Raw genomic sequence first — 22,367 nt, 5'->3', positions numbered from 1 at the left:
GTATCAGGTGGCGTCACCAAGTACGATATCTCCGAGTTTGCCAGTAGTCATGCCTTCCCTATAGCATCAAACCCTTGACAGATGAGGTATTGTGTGATGTTGCACCTCTCGATATTTGTTATGTATTATTAGGCCAACCATACTTATGGAGGCGACATGCTGTGTATGAGTCAAGGTCTTGTGCTGTCATTATTTCTTTGTGTAATTCATTATATAGGATAACGGAGGTAGCCCCACCTACCGCCACCCTGTTGGGCTCCAAAAATGTCATACAAATATCACTCATTACCATACATTTTTCACCTATGCTTCCATTATATCACTCACTATTCACCACCTTGTCACTCCATTTTCCCTACTATTCACCATTAATGGGTCTCATTTATATTTTCCAAATATTGTTTATTTTTAAGCATTTTTGAGAGAAATTCTTGATTAAATATTAGAAAATAATATATTTACTTTATATATGGAAAGTGGGTTGTTTTTGTGACATGTGTAGGTTCCAAGGAAGCTTCCAAGACACCTTTATGTGGCCTTGAAGGATCAAATTCGAATTTTATAAGATAAGCCTCATGGAAAAGATCATGATCTCATGGAGAAGATCAAGGATAAAAGGGGGTTATGTGTCTAGATGGTTGAGAAATGTATGGAACTAAAGAGAGATTAGTGGATCATCATTATGAGTTTGTTATCTCATCCCATTGTATAAATAGGAGTACCTCCTCCATTCCAAAGGGAGGACTCTTGGAGCATGTATCCAACTTATGATGGAATAGAATAAAGCTTCATTTTACATAAATTTCCATTTTATAGTTTTAGATATAAGTTGCCTTAATGTAGTATATGGAATAATTTGTCACTTTGTTCTTAAGAGAATTGAGCTCACTCTAAAAGGATGAGAGAAACATTTTATTTCATATTAGATCTTGTCTCATTTCATTGCTTAGATGTTTGAGGATTTGTTTGTGATTGATGAATGAGTTTTAAATTAAAATCTTATCAGCATATGAGAGAATAACCAAGGGTCTAAATTAGGCTCTCTCTCCATTTGATTTGCATGATAATTGAAATTCATTCTTTTTCTTTTATGTTTCAAGTATTTCATTTCTTATGCTTATGAATGAATCTTAGTTTAGTTTGGATTAGTATATGAGGGGACAATCAAGAGACTAAGTTAGTCTTTCTCTCTCTTTGAATCTGAACAACAATTAAAGTTCATTCTCTTGTCTTCATTTCAAGTTTCTGGTTTTATGTAATCAATGATTTCTTTTCAATCTATGATACTGTAGGGAAGGACAACCAGGACCTCCTTAATTAGGAGCCTCTTCCCTTGCATATTATATTGAATCGTAAATAATTTAGTTAGACATAGAGTTAGTTGCCTACTCCTGCATATATTTTGCTGGCACCATCACAAGCTTACGAGTTTCCCTGGTTGATAATTTAATGAAAGCAATTTAAGCAATTAAATTGCCCAACATTTTGGCGTCGTTGCCGGGGATGGTGCTAAGGGATTAGGCATTAGGAATTTAATTCAGTTTTAGTATTTTTCTTTAGAAAAACTAACTTGTGAAACCTGGTGACAACAGGTTCTTCACAAAGGAGTTCAAGTTTGAGTTTTCTGATGTTTTAGTATTTAGCTAGTTTTAAATTCAGTTTTTTTTAAAACCCCCCCCTGCATAAATAAAAACAAATCAAGCGATTAGTATGCTCTCTTCCTGCGCTTCGTGCGATCAGGAAGATCAGAAAATCTATTGATTTATTCCAAATAAAAATACTCTTGCGGGAGAACTAATCTGCAATGCGACAATAAAGAATTTTGTGAATGAGTGAAAAATCATCTTAATTTTTTTTTTTTTAAGATAAAACTTAATCTTTTTAAATTTTAGTTTTTTTAAATAATAAAAAATAAAAAATAAATAAAAAATAAAAAATTCCCATGTAATAATATATATATATATATATATATACATATATATATATACATATATATATATATACATATATATATATATATATATATATATATATATATATATATATATATATATATGTATATATATATATATATATATATATGTATATATATATATATATATATATATATATATATATATATATATATATATATAAATATGTGTTATTATTATTATTATTAAAAAAAATAAAAAAAATTATTGACTTTCATTCTTTTGTTTTTTATAAGATAGAAACCAGAGCGATACACCGCATCTATTCATCAAAGGGAAGCTCATTTGAATTATCCCGTGCACTAAAAGGAGGCGATTTATTATATAAAAAATAGGTCAAGAATGAACTTGCTCAGACTCTTGGAGCTGTGAATTCTGAAGCTGAGGCTGAGGCTTGGCATGAGCGGCTTCAATTGCAGCCCGGTTTTTCTCAATGGCAGCAGCAACTTCTTTGGGCATGTATTTCTCGTCGTGCTTTGCAAGGACATCGATGGCAGAAAAATAGCAGTTGTTGCTTCTCGCCTTTTCCGACGCAACATGACCGGCCGACAGGGGACGGAAGGATTCAGTGCCGCTATTTTCCGACGATGAAGAAGTAGAAATGGGGCGGAGAAAGCCCTCGACGACAACGGAGTGGCCTTCTCTGAAGAGATCGGGCACTGGCCCCTTGTGGCGTACCAGAACGTCGGTGACCAGATTCGTGACAACGAACTCCATCTCCGTAGTCGAGGCTGGCTGCACCACGCTCCCTTCTAGAACGAGGCCACCGAGGCGGAATTTGTTCTTGGACGGATCGCTCCTGAAGGGGAGGAAGGCATTGATGCTGGCGGGCTTACAAGGGAATGGTACCAATCGTTGTCAAGGGTAATCTTTGATAAGGGTGCTTTGCTATTTACAACTGTTGGTAATGAAGCAACGTTCCAGCCAAACCCCAATTCTGTCTACCAAACAGAGCATCTTTCATACTTCAAGTTTATTGGGAGAGTGGTTGCAAAGGCTTTGTTTGATGGTCAGCTTTTGGATGTTCACTTTACACGTTCATTTTACAAACACATTCTTGGAGTCAAAGTTACGGGACATGCCTGATCTTACGTTTAGCATGGATGCGGATGAAGAGAAACTGATACTGTATGAGAGGGAAGAGGTTACTGACCATGAACTGATTCCTGGTGGTCGCAATATCCGAGTGACTGAGGAAAATAAACATGAATATGTTGATCTTGTTGCAGAGCATCGACTCACAACAGCAATACGTCCTCAGATCAATGCTTTCTTGGAGGGCTTCAATGAGTTGATTCCAAAAAACTTGATTTAAATACATTCTGAATGTATTTCGACATTAGCTCACTTCCCTTTGCACCGATGTTTTCTCTTGCATGATGTCTTTGCCTCGATTTTTGGCTTTCGTTCTCATTCTCCCTCTTCATCCGCAACAAGCTTGAGCTTCATGGTGAAGAATCCAAATCTGTAGCTGTGTTTTGTCTGAAAACCAGAACCCGACTTCTTATCAAGCATCAACTCCCAGATTTAGCCATCATCAGATGTCTTCACATGATCACTTGCATACAATATCTGAAAATCGTCATTGAAGATCTGATTGGCGGCATTGACCTCTGATTGAAGAGACGCCACTAATAAGATCGCAGAAGCCAATGCGATTGGGATTATTCGAGCCATCTTCTTCACCGTGACTGACTGAATTAACCCTTCCCTCGAGCAGACCTCCTTTTCTGGATTTGGAGACAAATCAGTGGGCAGCTAATAAGTGTAAAGATGACCCAAGCGGCGGGGCATCCTCAACGAACAGTGTAGCAGGCATGTTACACTTTCTCCAAGTTCGCAGTTGAAGTTATTGGAAGCCTCAAACATCAGTAGCTATCGAAGAATGTTGCCATTTTGCACTGAAATGGCGAAGGATCTTGCAAGGACTTCGGTTGCTCAATCCACTCCAAAAACATTGTCAACAATTGTACCTGCGGTTTCCGTTTCATTTGCTGAGATGGGGCAAATGCTCAATCCATCCAAAATCTTCATATGCCTGCAATCCCGTTTTGTTTTGCATTTCTTTTGGTTTGTTTTGTATTTTTAGGTTTATTTTGTTTTTATTTATTTTGTTTTGATTTGGTTATACTCTGCGTTAATGTTTGTTATTATAATTATATTAATATATTAATCTAATTATAATATGTTATAATATGTTATGTTTGTTATGTTATTTGTATTAATATGTTAATATATTAATTGTATTAATATATTAATATGTTGTTATAATAGTTTTAATATGTTATCTTTTTAATTATAATTTGTTGTATATATTTGTTAGTTATGTTATTTAATTATTAATTAATGTTTGTTATAAAAATTGTATTAATATATTAATATATTAATTATATTAATTATATTAATATATTAATATCTTTTATAATTGCATTAATTAATATAGTTATAATTTTTTGTTATGTTGGTAATGTATTTTGTTATTATGTTGTATGCTTGTCTTAATACATTAGGTTATCATAGTCATGTTATGATTGTTAAAAAATAAAAAATTAAAAAAAAATTAAAAAAAAAAATAAATTATGTTAAGTATTTTGTGATTGTTTTTGGCATAAAACAAAACTTTGGGGGCATGAAAATTGAGAGAATCATGAGAATTACAAGAACTGGATGAAAGCAAAAATTAAAAAAAAAAGAAGCAAAAATTAAAAAAAAACAAACAAACAAACACACTTTTCACAAAATTCACGCAGGTTTGAAAATAAATAATGGAACATTTGGAAGAATAATTTAAAAGAACATTTGGTGGATTATTTAAATGCTGATTAACTTGCTTAGAGTTGGCAATTTGATATTGTTGTATGCTTTTATAACAAATCTATAATGCCAAACTTTTCGCCATGCACAAAAGTTAGCTGACAAAAACAGGGAGTATTACTTTTCATGGTTATTTTAAAAAAATGGATTGATATTAATATCATGATTAAGTCAATTTTAACACTTTGTTTGTCCTTAATTTGTTTTATTTGGTATGAAATTTTTGCGTAAGAATCATGAAGAAACTGGCCATTTCTTCTAGAGCACACTTATGTTTTCTTTGTACCAAGTTTTTTTACAGGTTACAGGATAATCAAGTGATCATAAGGAGATTACATTGTGACGACAATTGGTCTTCCAAAGACTAAAGTCATGAAAAATTCTAAAGACAAATCCAACTCTACAACCACTCCTTTGCAACTCCCTTTTTGCAAAAGATTTTGAATTCCACCAATTGTCAAACCATAAAGCATGACCTTTCCATATCCATTTTTCACAGCAAGAGTTCTTATTCATACACCATGCATTTCCTTACATCCATTCTTTACAAGCTTATTGTCATTTTCCATGTCATTACCATTCCCCTTCATTTCCGCAAATAATGGATATCATTGAGTCAAAGTCCTAGAGTCTAATTCACTTTGTAAAAACACCTAGAGGCTTGAATGCCTTAATGGCAAGTACTCTTGCCAATGAACAATGGGAGTACATTAATTTCCCTTGTTCGTTGGATCTTGTAGGTGACTCGACCACGACAAATTTATTCGTACCTGCAAAGATGTGTTAGGCATCCTTACTCTCATTGGAATCAATGGTGGGAGCTCTTGTGTTGGCTAGGGGCTTTCATTAATGGCCACTAAGTCAATAACTTCTTGCTATGTTCGACATCGACACATTTAATCGCATAGTAAGATTTGTGCCATCAAGCGTTGAAGACTCGAAGACCCATATTTTGTAGCAGATGAAGCCAATTTCCTTTCATTGCTTTTCAGTTTGTCATCACTTGAGGACAAGTCAATAAATAAGGCTGGGGGGAAATGTAACTTCTATATTTTGTATACCTTCCAAGCCTTATAGATTTTCAGCCATATTCAGCAGACTCATCAGATTCATCATCCAGCAGCGAAGGATCCAGCAGCAGATACGACTTTCAGCCATGTTCAGTAGACTCCTCAGATTCATCATCTAGTAGCAGAGGATCCAACAGCCGATACGACAATACAGATCCATCTTTCATCCACAGCTTGAAGAAGAAGCTTCAGATCGAAATTGTGGCAGCTAAACATGCATGATTCATCCACTTCCTTAGGTAAGTAAGGTATGATGTTTTCTAACCTTTAACCTTGAAATTATTTTTAGATGCTAAAATGATGATATTTGGAAAATATTCCACTATTTCACTATGTCCTTTCTCATTTAAAATTGCCAAAAACCATCAGTTGGGGAGGGGGGAATTTCACACTTCATTTTTTTCCTCATTCATATTACATCTTAACCCACATAGTCTTCCCACAATAAACACTACTACAAAATGATGAGCATATGATTGATCTCAACAAAGTAAATAATGATTGTAAACACAAGAACCAATCATTAAAAAGAGATCTCAACAAAGTAAATAATGATTGTAACACAAGAACCAATCATTAAAAAGAGATCTCAACAAAGTAAATAATGATTGTAACACAAGAACCAATCATTAAAATATGTAAATGCTTTGCAAACAAATAAAAGTTATCCAAAGATGTGCAAAGTTAAAAGGAAGTCCATGATTGAAAGATGTTTGTTACACAAGAACCAAACATCTTGTAAAAGGAAGCTCATTTAAGAATCAAATCAAATAAGTCATTGTAGTAGCTTGCATGAGGACATGCAAGAGCTTCAGTTGGGGAGTATGTTGGGCTCCAAAAATGTCATACAAATATCACTCATTACCATACATTTTTCACCTATGCTTCCATTATATCACTCACTATTCACCACCTTGTCACTCCATTTTCCCTACTATTCACCATTAATGGGTCTCATTTATATTTTCCAAATATTGCTTACTTTTAAGCATTTTTGAGAGAAATTCTTGATTAAATATTAGAAAATAATATATTTTACTTTATATATGGAAAGTGGGTTGTTTTTGTGACATGTTTAGGTTCCAAGGAAGCTTCCAAGACACCTTTATGTGGCCTTGAAGGATCAAATTCGAATTTGATAAGATAAGCCTCATGGAAAAGATAATGATCTCATGGAGAAGATCAAGGATAAAAGGGGGTTATGTGTCTAGATGGTTGAGAAATGTATGGAACTAAAGAGAGATTAGTGGATCATCATTATGAGTTTGTTATCTCATCCCATTGTATAAATAGGAGTACCTCCTCCATTCCAAAGGGAGGACTCTTGGAGCATGTGTCCAACTTATGATGGAATAGAATAAAGCTTCATTTTACATAAATTTCCATTTTATAGTTTTAGATATAATTTGCCTTAATGTAGTATATGGAATAATTTGTCACTTTGTTCTTAAGAGAATTGAGCTCACTCTAAAAGGATGAGAGAAACATTTTATTTCATATTAGATCTTGTCTCATTTCATTGCTTAGATGTTTGAGGATTTGTTTGTGATTGATGAATGAGTTTTAAATTAAAATCTTATTAGCATATGAGAGAATAACCAAGGGTCTAAGTTAGGCTCTCTCTCCATTTGATTTGCATGATAATTGAAATTCATTCTTTTGCTTTTATGTTTCAAGTATTTCATTTCTTATGCTTATGAATTAATCTTAGTTTAGTTTGGATTAGTATATGAGGGGACAATCAAGAGACTAAGTTAGTCTTTCTCTCTCTTTGAATCTGAACAACAATTAAAGTTCATTCTCTTGTCTTCATTTCAAGTTTCTGGTTTTATGTAATCAATGATTTCTTTTCAATCTATGATACTGTAGGGAAGGACAACCAGGACCTCCTTAATTAGGAGCCTCTTCCCTTGCATATTATATTGAATCGTAAATAATTTAGTTAGACATAGAGTTAGTTGCCTACTCCTACATATATTTTGCTGGCACCATCACAAGCTTACGAGTTTCCCTGGTTGATAATTTAATGAAAGCAATTTAAGCAATTAAATTGCCCAACACACCTCTTTGATCATTGCTAAGAAAAGTAGTAAGCTCATCTCCCAAACTATGAAATTCATTTTCTATCTGGTTCGCTCCCAAAGTAAGGAGAAGATCATCACCACATCCATGACCTTCGTGAAGGGTTCCTCCACGCAGCAATAACAGTAAAGGAATATGGTCATGACAGAATAGAGGAATAACCTATCCTCACCCACAAGGGTACCACACAAGTTTCAAGTGGGCAACAAAGTTTGGTTACATCTGCAGAAAGAACACCCTGCAAGAGCCCATGAGAAGCTCAGACCACTCCGACATGGTCCCTATAGCATTACCGAGGTCATGGGAAACAATGCTTTGGAGCACAACATTCCTCCATTCCTTCATTTGCACCAGGTGTTCAATGTGGAACTCCCTCAACCATGCTTCCCACCATTACTAGACACATCAGAGATTGCAGAAAAGCTCACGAGGGACCAAGTTCAACAGATGGAGGAACTCAACACAATGGGGACCATTACTTCGTAAGGGGAGAGGAATGATCCAGGTGGATGTTGGTGGGCACCCACCTATCCCACTTGGACCCCCACAACTGTCTCTCTAAGTTTATCAGTTTCCTTAATTGTAGCACAATTTACTATTTTTAGTAGTTTTTCGGGTCCTAAACTTCCAAAGCTAGTTTGAGGCCCTAAACGATGTTTTTTAGGAAATTTGGGAGAAACATGGGCCCATGGCCTAATTTTTGTCTTCCCAAAGTTATAGTCCTCAGATAAATCTTTCTAACAAGATATTGTGCATGTCAAACAGAGATCTTATGCGAAAGTTACAACCCCAGGGAGTTGATGTACCAATTTACCCGAAACGGAGCCCACAGTTTGGCGTTTCATCTCCTAGGGTTATGTTTTTGGATGTTTAGGGTTTTCCATTGTTTCTAAATAATAAATAGGCCTTTGAGCCTCATTGTAACACAGTTCATAGGCATGTAGCCGCGACATCGCTTCTCAGAGATAAGCTACCATCGCCCTAGCTAGTTTATTTCCATTTCTGTTTGTAGGCATATTTCAGTATTTTACATTAATGAAATGAAGTATGAAGTATTATTTCTATTACATATCTATATTTATGGTTATCCCTGTAATTTGTTGCGTTATCGTTTAAATCTGGATCAGTGGTATCAAAGCGTTTTGCTTTTTCTCTGTTTTTCTTTTCATGTCTACAACAAGTCTGGATAAAAGGAGTTAGGGCTTGAACTTGTCGAACCTTTGCAAGACCAGCCTTGCAAAATCTTGCTCAAAGATGCCCTCGAGTGACAAAGGAATGTGACGATGGACAAATTTGCCCAGATCCTTCAATGGCTACCCACAAGTGACACAACGGCTTCCAACAGCTACTCTGGAAACGCCATGCCCTTTAAGGTACACGTTAATTTTGAAATCCCCATCTTCAAGGGTCAAATAGACACAGATGTTGTAGATAAATGGTTAAATATGCCAGAAGGGTATTTTTTTGTTCATGATTTTTGCAGTAGGGAAAATATTATTTTCACTCTTCTCAAAGTAGCCCCCCACGTCAAGGACTGGTGGGAAACCTACTGCAAGTAGAAGGATGAAAGTACGGGCTCACTATTTCTAGCCACGCCCACTTGGAATTCATTCCAGGATGCTATGAAGGAGTAGTACTACCCTATCAAAAGCTATGAGGAAAAATACATAAAGTGGATCACGCCACTGAAGGGAAGGGACCAAGATGTGCTATAGTTCACAAACATTTTTCATACCCTTCACACACAGTTGGGTATAGGGGACTCTGAGCTCCATTTGGTACTCAAGTACCATGGCCACCTACACAGGTACATCTAGGAAGAGATGGAGTTCCTGAACATTTCATCGCTCAGCATGACATATCGGTATGCTGTCAAAATTGAGCAGAAGTTCAAACAGAAGAAGCGAGACTTTGGATCTGCGAATCCAAAGACCAAAGGACAAATCCAAGGCAGGGTGACCCAAGACAGCCCATCGAAGCCGCAAGACAATAACAAAACCACAAAGTCAAAAAAGGACACAAGAAAGTGATGTGAGTTCGATAAGAGCCCCATTCACAACACAAGTGAGTGTCAGACCAAGCAGTGAGTCATGTCGAGTTGAAGGCTTCAAAATCAGATGCATGTTCTGACACTTAGTCAAAACCAGACAAGGGGAATGGCAAAGTGAAGCAGATAATTGATATGGAGCCCAGCACCACTATTTCCACCACCAAGATCCAGAAGAACGAGCTCGAAGATCCAGAGGAGGGGGAGTGTCTTTTCCACTCATAGATGTGGGTTGAAGGGTTCATCGTTACAATTCATTGTCAACAGTGGTAGCCAAAAGAACCTCATTTCAGTAGAGGTCGTGAAGTGCTTGGGCCTATTGACTACACCGCACCCACAACCGTACAATATCAGGTGGCTTCACCAAGGATGAGATCTCTAAGTTCACCAACAATGCCGCCTTCCCAACAGCATCAAACCCTTGACAGACGAGGTATTGTGTGATGTTGGACCTCTGGATGTTTGTGATGTATTATTAGGCCAACCATACTTGTGGAGGCAACATGCTGTGTATGAGTCAAGATACAAGATACCAGAGGTAGCCCCACCTACCGCCACCTCCTTTATCATTCCTAAGAAAGCTAGCAAGCTCATCTCCTAGACTAGGAAATTCATTTTCTATATGGTTCGCTCCCAAAGAAAGGGGAAGATCATCGCCACATCCATGACCTCCGTGAAGGGTTCCTCCATATAGAAAGAACAACAAATGGATATGGTCATGATAGAACAGAGGAACAACTTGTCCTCACCCATAGGGGTACCACACAAGTTTCAAGTGGGCGATAAAGTTTGGTTACATCTGCATAAAGAATGCCTTACAAGAGCCCATCAAAAGCTCAGACCACTCTGACCTAGTCCTTACAGCATTACCAAGGTTGTGGGAAACAATGATTTGGAGCACAACATTCCTACATTCCCTCACTTGCACCGAGTGTTCAATGTGGAATGCCCTTGACTATGCTTTCCACCATTACTGGACACACCAGAGATTACAGAATAGCTCACCAGGGACCAAGTTCAATAAATGGAGGAACTCAATGCAATGCGGACCATTTCTTCCTAAGTGGGGAGAAATGATCTAGGTGGATGTTGGTGGCCACTCACCTATCCCACTTGGACCCCCACAACTATCTCTTTTAGTTTTTCAGTTTCTTTAATTGTAGCACAATTTACTATTTTTAGCAGTTTTTCGGGTCCTGAACTTTCTACCGTTTTGAGGCCCTAAGGTACATATTTTAGGAAATATGGTAGAAACATGAGCCCATGGCCTAATTTTTGTCTTCCCAAAGTTATAGTCCTCGAATATATCTTTCTAACAAGCTATTGTGTGTGTCAAACAAAGATTGTATGCCAAAGTTACGACCCTGGGAAGTTGATGTGACAATTTACCCGAAACGGGGCCCACAGTTTGGCATTTCATCTCCTAGGGTTAGGTTTTTCGATGTTTAGGGTTTTCCACTATTTCTCAACAATAAATAGGCCTTGGAGCCTGATTTTAACACAATTCAAAGCCATGTAGCCGCCAAATCTCTTCTTAGAGATAAGCTACCATCGCCCTAGCTGGTTTATTTCCATTTCTGTTTGTAAGCATATTTTAGTATTTTACATTAACGAAATGAAGTATTATTTCCACTGCATATCTATATTTATGGTTATCTCTATAATTTTTTGTGTTCCTATTTAAATCCGGATTAGTAGTATCAGAGCAGTTTGGCTTCTCTCTATTTTTCTTTGCATATCCGCAAGGAGTTCAGGATAAAAGGAGTTAGGGCTTGAATTGGTCGAACCTTTGTAAGACCAGGCTTGAAAATCCTAATGGCCTCCCATGGAAAATGAAAATAAAGATGAGGGGGTAGGAGATCCTACCAAAATCTTACTCGAAGAATCCATTGAGCGACAAAATAATGCGATGATGGACAACTTTTCCCAGATCCTTCAGTGGCTACCCAGAGGTGACACGTTAGCTTCCAGCAGCTACTCTAGAAATGCCACGCCCTTTAAGGTACAATTTACTTTTGAAATCCCCATCTTTAAGTGTCAAATAGATGTAGATGTCGTATATAAATGGTTAAATCTTCTAGAAGCGTATTTTTCTATTCATGATTTTTCTAATCGGGAAAAAATTATTTTCGCTCTTCTCAAAGCAGTCCCCCATGTCAAGGACTGGTGGGAAACCTACTGCAAGTAGAAGGATGAAAGTATGGGCTCACTATTTTCAGCCACACCCACTTGGAATTCATTCCAGGGTGCCATGAAGGAGCAATACTACCCTGTCAAAATTAATGATGAAAAATACATAAAGTGGACCATGCTGCAGTAGGGAAGGGACCAAGATGCGTCGAAGTTCATAGACATTTTTCATACCCTTCGCACTCAGTTAGGTATCAAGGACTCTGAGCTACATTTGGTAATCAAGTACCGCAACTACTACACAAGTACATCTAGGAAGAGATGGAGTTCATAAACATTTCCTCGCTCGACATGGCGTATCAATATGTTGTTAAAATTGAGCAGAAGTTCAAACAGAAGAAGCGAGACTTTGGATCTACGAATCCAAAGACCAAAGGACAAAGATAAGGCAAGGTGACCCAAGACAACCCGTCGAAGCCAGAAGACAAGAACAACACCACAAAGTTGAAGAAGGACACAGGAAAGTGGTGTGAGTTCCATAAGAGCTCCACTCAAAACACAAGTGAGTTTCGAACCAAGCAGTTTCTCGTGGCCGAGTTGAAGGCTTTAGAATTAGATGCATGTTCCAACCCTAAGTCAAAACCTGACAAGGGGAATGGCAAAGGGAAGCAGATCATTGATGCGAAGCCCAATGCCATTGTTTCCACCACCAAGATCTAGAAGAATGAGCCCGAAGATCCAGAGGAGGGGGAGTTTCTTTTCCACTAACAGATGTGGGTAAAGGGTTCGCCATTGCAATTCATTGTCGAAAGTGGCAGCCAAAAGAACCTCATTTTAGTAGAGGCCGTGAAGCGGTTGGGCCTACTAACTACACCACACCCACAACCGTACAGTATCGGGTGGCTTCACTAGGGACGAGATCTTCGAGCTTGCGAGCAGTGTCACCTTCCCTACAACATCAAACCCTTAACTAATGAGGTATTGTGTGACGTTGCACCTATGGATGTTTGTGTTGTATTTTTAGGCCAGCCATACATGTGGAGGCGACATGCTGTGTATGAGTCAAGGCCTCGTGCTATCATTATTTCTTTGTGTAATTCACTATACAAGATACTGGAGGTAGCCCCACCTACTGCCACCTCTTTGATCACTGCTAAGAAAGGTAGCAAGCTCATCTCCTAGACTAGGAAATTAATTTTCTGTCTGGTTCGCTCCCAAAGTAAGGGGAAGATCGACACCACATCCATGATCTCCATGAAGGGTTCCTCCACTCAGCAGTAGTAGCAAAGGGATACGGTCATGATAGTATAGAGGAACAACTTGTCCTCACCCACAAGGGTACCACACAAGTTTCAAGTGGGCGACAAAGTTTCGTCACATCTGTAGAAGGAATGCCTTACAAGAACCCATCAGAAGCTCAGACCACTCTAACAAAGGTCCTTACAACATTACCAAGGTTGTGGGAAACAGTTCTTTGGAGCATAGAATTCCCCCATTCCTTCGCTTGCATCGAGTGTTCAATGTATAACACCCTCAACCATGCTTCTGACCATTACTGGATGCATCAGAGATTCCAAAATAGCCCACCAGGGACCAAGTTCAATAGACGGAGGAACTCAACGCAATGGGGACCATTACTTCCTAAGGGAGGAGGAATGATCCAGGTGGATGTTGGTGGCCACCCACCTATACCATTTGGGCCCCCATAACTGTCTCTTTTAGTTTTTTGGTTTCCTTAATTGTAGCGCCATTTACTATTTTTAGCAGTTTTTTGGGTTTTTAACTTTTGGCGCCATTTTGAGGCCCTAAACGACGTTTTTTGGGAAATTTGTGAGCAACATGGGGCCATGGACCAATGTTGCTCTTCCCAAAGTTATAGTCCTTGGATAGATCTTTCTAACCACCTATTGTGCATGTCAAATGAAGATTGTATGCCAAATTACGACCCCAGGAAGTTGATGTACCAATTTACCTGAAACGAGGCCCACAGTTTGGTGTTTCATCTCCTACGGTTAGGTTTTTGGACGTTTAGGTTTTTCCATTGTTTCTCAACAATAAATAGGCCTTTGAGCCTCATTTTAACATAGTTCAGAGAGATGTAGCAGCCACATCTATTCTCATAGATAAGCTACCATCACCCTAGCTGGTTTATTTCCATTCCTGTTTGTAAGAATATTTCAGTATTTTACATTAACGAAATGAAGTATTGTTTCTACTACATACCTATATTTATGGTTGTGTTTGTAATTTGTTGCATTGCTGTTTAAATCCAGATTATGAACCCTGCCAAAATTGTTGTTATTATCAAATTGGATTCGCCAAGGAACGTAAACTAGCTACAGGTGACTATAGGACATACTAGTTACTATTAGAAGCTCATAAAGGCTTACACGCATATCACTACACTGATGGAAAAGTTACTAAGGAAAGAAGATACATGTTATTCGGATGATGAATGTCAAAATAGCCTTGACATCTTAAACAAAAAAAATGTTCGTTGCAGCAATTCTAATGTTCCTAGACTGGAAGAAGGAATTTCACATCCATGTAGATGTGTCATGCATAGCTTTGGGGGTTGTATTAGCGTAGCCAAGAGAAGGAGATATTGATCACCCAATCGCATTTGTGAGTCGAAAGTTATCTAAGGCAGAAAGAAATTATTCCCCAATGGAACGAGAGGGCTTAGCTATGGTATACGCGCTGCAAAAATTCAGAGATAACTTATTAAGCACACACTTCAATATGTTCATAGACCATTTTGTCCTAAATTACTGGTGAACAAGCCTTTGTTAGGGGGGAATATTTGAAGGTGGCTATTGATATTCCAAGAGTATGATTTTGAGGTAATAGTTAAGCCAAGATGATTAAACGTTGGGCCAGATCACATGTCTACAATTGAGGACGCAGGACGAACAAACATTGAAGAAGGATTGCCCGATGTGAAACTTTTTGTAGTACGGGTTTCTAATGATAATTTTGTTGGTATCATTTCCTTTTTGTCTACTAGAGTAGCCCATCCAGAGTCTAAAATTGAAAAGAAGAAAGAAATTGTATGCAGAGTTGCCGATTTTTCTCTAATTACCGGACATTTGTATGAAATGGGCCCCAATGAGATATTGCACAGATATTTCCTTGAGCACGAGCAACATAGTATTTTGGTAGAAGCACATGATGGCATCATTGGACGACACTATGCATGAAAAGAAATTGTTGGAAACACTTTAAGAGAGAGAGTATGGTGGCCCACATAGAACAAGGATTCCAAAGAATATTGTGGTTCTTGTGATGTACACTAGAGGACTAAATGTCCGTCGGGAAGGGGTGAGTTGATGTTGGATCCGCAAGTCACCTTGAAGGCATTTGATAAGTGGGCGATTAACTTCATTGGGCTGATCAATCCCCTAGGAAAGAATAGTGTTTTGCAATAAATTATTACTACGATGGGTTATTTGACTAGGTGGGTTGAAGCACAACCAGAAGAGGATTGTAGCATAGACACTCTTGCGTACATCATCTTTGAGTATATATTGTCGAGGTTTGGGTGCCCAAATATCCTGATGAATGCGAGAGGTTTTCATTTCTTGCACAACACTATTGAAGCATTAACGGAGGAGTTTTAGGTACATCATCATAAAAGAACGCCTTATCATCCTTAGGTGAATCTCATAGTCGACACTTTCAACAAAATTTTGGAGAATGCTCTTACTAGAGTATGCAACGTCAGTCGGAATGATTGTAATGTGTGCATACCAGCAGTTTTATGGGCATAAAGGACTACTTGCAAGAAGTTGAAAGGAAAGAATCCGTTTAGACTAGTGTATGGACTGTAATGCCTATGGAATACATAATACCCATTCTTTGGATTGTGTTCATGACAGTTATGGTAGATAGGGATATTATCGCAGAGATGTTGGAACAACTACATGCACTGGAAGAGAAACAATTTCTTGCAAGATTTCACCAAGAAGTACAGAAAGCCCAGGAAATGGCACGAGATGATTGACATATTAAGAAGATAATTTTTAATAATTGAGACTTAGTTTTGTTGCATGATAGTAAGTTTGCGAGGTTCCCTAGTAATTTCAAGATGCATTGGCTAGGACCATACATTATCAGGGATATCTCAGATGGTGCCGCAATTTAGCTCGTGAAGTGGAATGGAGAATTATTTGTTGGATGAGTAAATGGTAATATATTGAAAATCTACAGGGACGATTCCATCCCTGGGATTACACTATCACTATATGGATGAAGGAAATTCTTAGTGCTACAGGCAGTTGGAAGGAAGCATCAGACTTTAAAGTACTCTTCCAAAGAAGGACTTCATTGAAGAGGGAGGGTTGCGTGGTATTAAGGAGGATGGCATACATGGAGGAAGCTATTGTGAAGAAGGGGTAACTGTGTTGCAGGGAAAGGTATGCCACAATTTTTGTAGACCTCAAAGGTGATCAAGGACCCAAATGCTATATAATTTAAGATATTTACACCCATGTTACTGAAGGAGGTTCCGATTGAGGGTGACTTGTTGGTTTGGGTGCCACAACTGAACATGGAGGACTTGGATCTTAATGGTCGGAGTAAATATTCCCAATCCAAGCCCAATAAGTATTTAAAGTTAGTTTACTATGAAGAATCTGGATTCACGAGGGTGAAACCACTCCCATTGGTGGTAGGAATTGAATGAGATAGGTTGTTGAATATGTTTTATATTCCACACTTTACGTGCAGTAATATCAATACAATTGTTTGTGCTAGTTGTTGGCATTAGTGCATGATGGGTGTTTGTGGCTCAAGATGAAGGTCCACATTGATGATATGCTAATTAGAAGGATCACTATGCTTCCTTACCAAGGAGTGAACCTCGCTGACACATTTCTTAGGAAGTCTTAGGAGAAATAGCTCGCTAATTAGATGAAGAACATCTTTGGTTTGGTTAAGAAATCCTGGGGATATGCCATTATATCTATTAGTGATCTGACTATGCATTTTTCCACACACATTTTGCTTAATACGATAATGATAAGTGTCGGGTAGATGAAGTGTGAGCCCCAGTTGTAGGTTTGCTTGTGCAGTGAAGCAAGGGGGTCTAGTTTAACCAGGTAGGATATTTATGTCAGGAACTTTTGGATGACTTTTAAGAAGCATAAGAAGATAGGATGCAATTCCACTATGCATGGATATTCCTCTTAATCACACTGACAACATAGTGAACGCCAAAAGAGTCATAATTCCCCAATGTGGATCCTGATGTGTGTGAGGCTATGAGGTATGCCTCGCTGTGGGAATCTAAGGAACTAACTTGGGTTACAAAGAAAAAATTATTCCGGGTCTTATTTGAGATGGATATACAAACGATGATCACCCAAAAGCCATGGCTCTCACTAGTTTTGTTATGAGAATATCATAGCATTGCCGACTTTAAAGTAGATTTTCACCACCTATATGTCTGTGGAAAGAAATATTTCGAGGAGGTATGGTATGAACTGCCATACTTAGTTACTAAGGAGGAAATCCTACTAATAATAAGCAAGTGGTCTAATACTTGGCTCACTTCAATTGAAGAAGAGCCAGAGCAAGCAGGCATAAGTAAGACAAAGCAAGCCACTGAAGGTGCACAGATAAAAAAGCCAATGACAATGATGAATAGAAGGAATTTGCCTCAAAAGGTCACAATTGACCTTGAGAACAACACCGCGTAGGAAACAGAGCATGAAGTTGAACAGGAGGAACCAACCACCAAAGGGGGTGGTCAGTGTGGTGAAGACACTTTTGTGGACACATGGGACTTTGATTCCCTGTTTATAGTGAAAAATCAAAAGAAGCAAAGTGGTAGAGGTGTGCAGAAGAAGCAGAAGTTAGAAAAATCAACCAGTGTCGAGTTGATGGTCCTCACTAAGGGGGAATTTAATGAAATTGGAGACACCATCAGTGTTGCGTTGGAAGATATTTGGGGCAGCATTGAAGATCAGTAAAAGCCATTATTGACAAAGGTCGAAAAGGGCCTCAAAGAGTTACAGGTTCAAGCGAGCATGTTCCATGTAAGTGTGGTTGAGGTGAGTGTGATTCAAGCAAGTGTGGTACCTTCAACTTCAGTCAGTGCGTAAACAATACTCACAATAGAACTTTGTGCTATGCACTTACCAAATGGATCCTTACATTTCGACACTCTAGAAGAGAGAGAGAATGCACATATTTTAACGAATCTCAGTATAAATCTTGTGGCACTCCCCCTTCAAAAATTGCATGAATTACATCAAGGCGTTACAGATGAACTTAAGGTGCGGGAGAAATTCTCTATGTTGGACATAAAAGAAGTCAGAAGAAATATCCAGAAAATGGTTATGTTGCAACCTTGAAAGAGAAGCGTCAGAAGCTTGCAGCAGTAGTCAAGGGATCAAAGGAAGAGGTGGAAAAAGTCAAATTTGAGTTGCAGATGTAGATTATGGAACCCTGAATGAAGCTGCAACTTACCAAACCACCTAAAGTTCGAGAGAAACAAGAATTTGCAATAAAAGCCGACATGGAAAAAGTAGCCATTATAGTCAAGGATTGTGGTCATATTCTTAAGGATACAATGGAGATGTGGGACTTGATATAGGAGGACCCACATGTGGAGAAGATTGAGGTAGAAATCTAAGACAAATAACTATAGTTCGATGATCTCAAATGAAAGATGCTAGTCGTAGCACCTGTGCAATGGTCTTCCCATCTTCAAGAGGGAACTCTTTTGCAAGGACAAATTGATAAGATGTTGCGAAAGTCACATATAATATCCACGTGGACGTAGCCTGAGGCAGATGAGTCCTGTAATCTCTCGTAGATAATATAGAGAAAGTTGAATAGCATGCAACAAACTCAGAAAAGAAACGGTCTAGTGACGGAAGGGGCGATGATAGAGAAGCTCATAGAGGAATTTCGACAGGCCACAATGCAGTGCACATTAACACTTCATCCACTGAAGTTGGCATACAACGAACTCAAAGAAAGGGTTTAGGATGTACCGACTGAGTAACTCGAGGACATGTCACATATTTGTGTTCGGGGCCTATTCGGTATGGGTCCCCTAGGTCCAAGTTTTTTTCTAAGTCATGTAAAGCCTTTTCATTTTGAGGAGTTGAGCATGTTTCACGTAGATTTGTAGGAGTCAGAGGGGCTTTAGGGCAAGTCAAACACCCTTATTTTGTAAAGGGATGGGATAAATTCGACTATTTTGAGCTTCACCCATGGTTTGCAGACCATGGCATTGTAAGTGAAAAAAGCTATATAAATAGTCAACATAGAAATTCAAAGGCATCTTATGTTATGGTTTTAAGTATGAAATTGATATATCTTTCTATATTTGGATGAAGGGGAAGGCTCTTTCAGCTATGTGCATGGAGACATTGGTAAGTCTGCATCTGTGTGCATAGGCCCCTACAGGTGCATTTGTAGGGTCAGAAATATTGTACTCTAAAGATTTGAGATAATAAAGAAGAATTTTGAACAAATATGTGTATTTTTATATATTCGCATAGTTTTTGTATTTCTGCATAATTAGGGTTTTCTTTTGTAATTTCATCACAACGATTCAAATATTGTTTTAGATGATGAATAATGCATGTTAGAATAGTTAGGCATAGCTCGCAAGAATGTTAAGTAGGAAAATGCTCTACGACTGTAACAACAAGGTAAATGGTTTGCGAATATCGGGTTAAGCCCTAAACTGAAATAAAACCTACAACCACACAACATAATGCCCCTGGATGCAGAAATCTGGTTCTAGCATCCCCCAATATTGCCTTGAGTTAGATTATGGTCTGCGCTATGTGGATTGTTGCCGAAAGGGCCAGTAGTATAGGGTTTTGTTGGTTAGCACATACTAACTCTAAACCTAGGTCTAAGTCTAAGAAGACGACAATATGAAATCAATACAAAGTGGGAATAAGGATGTATGTAGAAACTTATCCACAAAATCGGTGAATGAATAATCCTTAAATTTTCTTATGGCTAAATAAGTCCAATGAATAACTGATAATGCATTTGCCTAGTCATCCATCTTTGGCAATTGAAAATTGAACTTGTGTGCCTCGTAAAATAACATGAGATATACTAAAAATAATTGGTATTTGAACATCCCTTTAGATTTAAACTTGAGAATCTTCTCACGTATGACATATGATAAGAATTGACTGTAATTGAAAAGGACTGAATGCTTCTCACCAACTGAAAATGCTGATAAGAACCCTAACACTACTTAATCTACCCTCTAGTTTGTATGATAGCATAATAAAAAGTAACCATAGAAATGACTATGGTCTCTCTAGGGGAAGGTAACATTTTTATATATCTCGATGAGTGCCTAAGTGGAAAACTGGTGTAGAGAGGCCTGAGTAGTTATTTGTAGTGCTTGACAAATGCCTTTTTGGGAAATGGAGAACAACATCTCATTGTTCTGTGAAATTAATGTTTCTTTACTACCGAGGTATCTGAGATGACACCAGGAAGAAAATTTTGGGAAGATATGGGTTTGAGGAAAGGTAAATTGGGGACAAAAGGATTCCTAGATACTTAATTCATCACTTTGGTCTAGATATTTCTATTTTTCCCAATTATGGAGCTCATACAGATCAAATTCACACCTTGTATTGGGTATAGATCAAGGGGGTCTTGTCTAAATATGGAATAGAGGGGTATCATTAGGCTCTCTTCAAGCATCTTTCATTTTTCCTTATGTGATGAAATTTTAAATCTCAAACGAACACTTAAGGAACATCATTACCATATTTTTGTTTAACTGAAAATTGCAGAAGGAAATGGCTCACATAGGGAAATTGTAACTTGAAAAAACATCAAGGAGGACTTGCACAATTCAAATCAATGTTGAAAGGAAAAATTTGTAGGCTACTGAGATATTCTTATAACAGGATTCGCAGGGGTCACAACGGAATTGTTACCAATTTTTGACTGGGGTATTAATTAGGAATGCATCTGTTGGTGTGAGAGATTAATTTTCCAACATTTATTTACTATTGGTGGGCGATTCAAATGGTAATGGTCAACTGACATTTAGGGGAGGTTACTTGGATGGCGGGATGGACGACGGGTGGGCTTAAGCGACTAATGCATGGGTGAAAGGGCAGAAGGAAGCATGAGATAATGATTTTTTTTTTTTTTTGGGGGGGGGGGGGTAGGAGTGGCAAGTTGTATCAGGAAGCAACCCCCCAAAATCGACGTAGGATAGACACATAGCCAAAGCGGTGTGTTTAGAAACCACTCCCCCCCCCGTTTTGTTAAGTCCTGAAGGATTGGTGGGGGAGGGGGGTCCAAAATTTGTCCCCTGTCGTTAATATGGGAAAGGAAAATCATAGCCATCAGTGCATTCAAACAATTTATGAAAAAACTCAAAATGTCATTTCATGTCATTTCTAAATTATTTAAAATGAAAACTTTAATAAAACATAACTTTGGTGGCGTTTTGACTAGCACACCCTTTGGGGTTTTATTTATATTTTTATTTATTTTTTGTTTTTCCCCCTTTAAATTTTACTTTTATATTTTATATTTTATATTTTTTCTTTTCTTTTTCTATTTTTTCTTTCTTTTTCTATTTTTCCTTTCTTTTTCTATCTTTTTATAGGCTAAACAATTTTAAAAATAAAAATTATTTTTACAATATCCTTGTGGAATAAATCGCTAAATAACCATACTAGACTACTCTATCTATAGGACCCTAATAGTGGCTCCAATGGGGATGGAATCCTCCCTGTAAGGTGTGAATAACATCGTAGATGTGTAGCCTATTCCATTGGGCATTTATTTTATCATCAAACAACTACGACAAACCTTTTTAAACTGAAAAATCATACATATGGTAGCAATTCATTTTGAAACATAGGGCCTTCACTCCGAGCTTCAATTTTTTATGACACCCATCGACACCTGCAGTAATTGAAATAATAAAATGATATATACAATGTTGTGTTCTGTGATTAGCTAAACTCGGGTGAAGTAGTGCTTCAAAAACCTGCCATTAACAGGTCCTCCTAGTAGTGTTTCTCTAGTCAACTCTTCTAATAGAAATGAATTAGTCCTGTGGAAAGCTCTAATATTATAAGGCCCTTTCCTTAAACTATCATACTTTCCATGATTTTTTGTTTCCTAATTTCTGGCATGCCATTTCAAAACAATATCATTGAGCTGGAAATCATTTGCTTTGACTCTCCATCATGAATTATTTTGATCTTATTTTGAATTATCTGTGTATTATTCTAG

At 37.8% G+C, this 22,367-nt stretch overlaps 1 pseudogene; it reads right to left on the bottom strand.

Annotated features, from left to right (window-relative positions):
- Window positions 1-2,309: 2,309 nt before the first annotated feature.
- LOC149183831 (cytochrome c-type biogenesis protein CcmE homolog, mitochondrial pseudogene) lies at window positions 2,310-2,771 on the bottom strand (annotated as a pseudogene).
- Window positions 2,772-22,367: the final 19,596 nt, after the last annotated feature.

This window comes from Pinus tabuliformis, chromosome 3_2, assembly GCF_031772625.1.
Source record: "Pinus tabuliformis cultivar Carrire ecotype Pingquan chromosome 3_2, CPIR1, whole genome shotgun sequence".
In the NCBI taxonomy this organism is placed as follows: Eukaryota; Viridiplantae; Streptophyta; class Pinopsida; order Pinales; family Pinaceae; genus Pinus; species Pinus tabuliformis.
The sequence above is the reverse complement of the archived record's forward strand: the minus strand, read 5'-3'. Positions and strand labels throughout refer to the sequence as shown.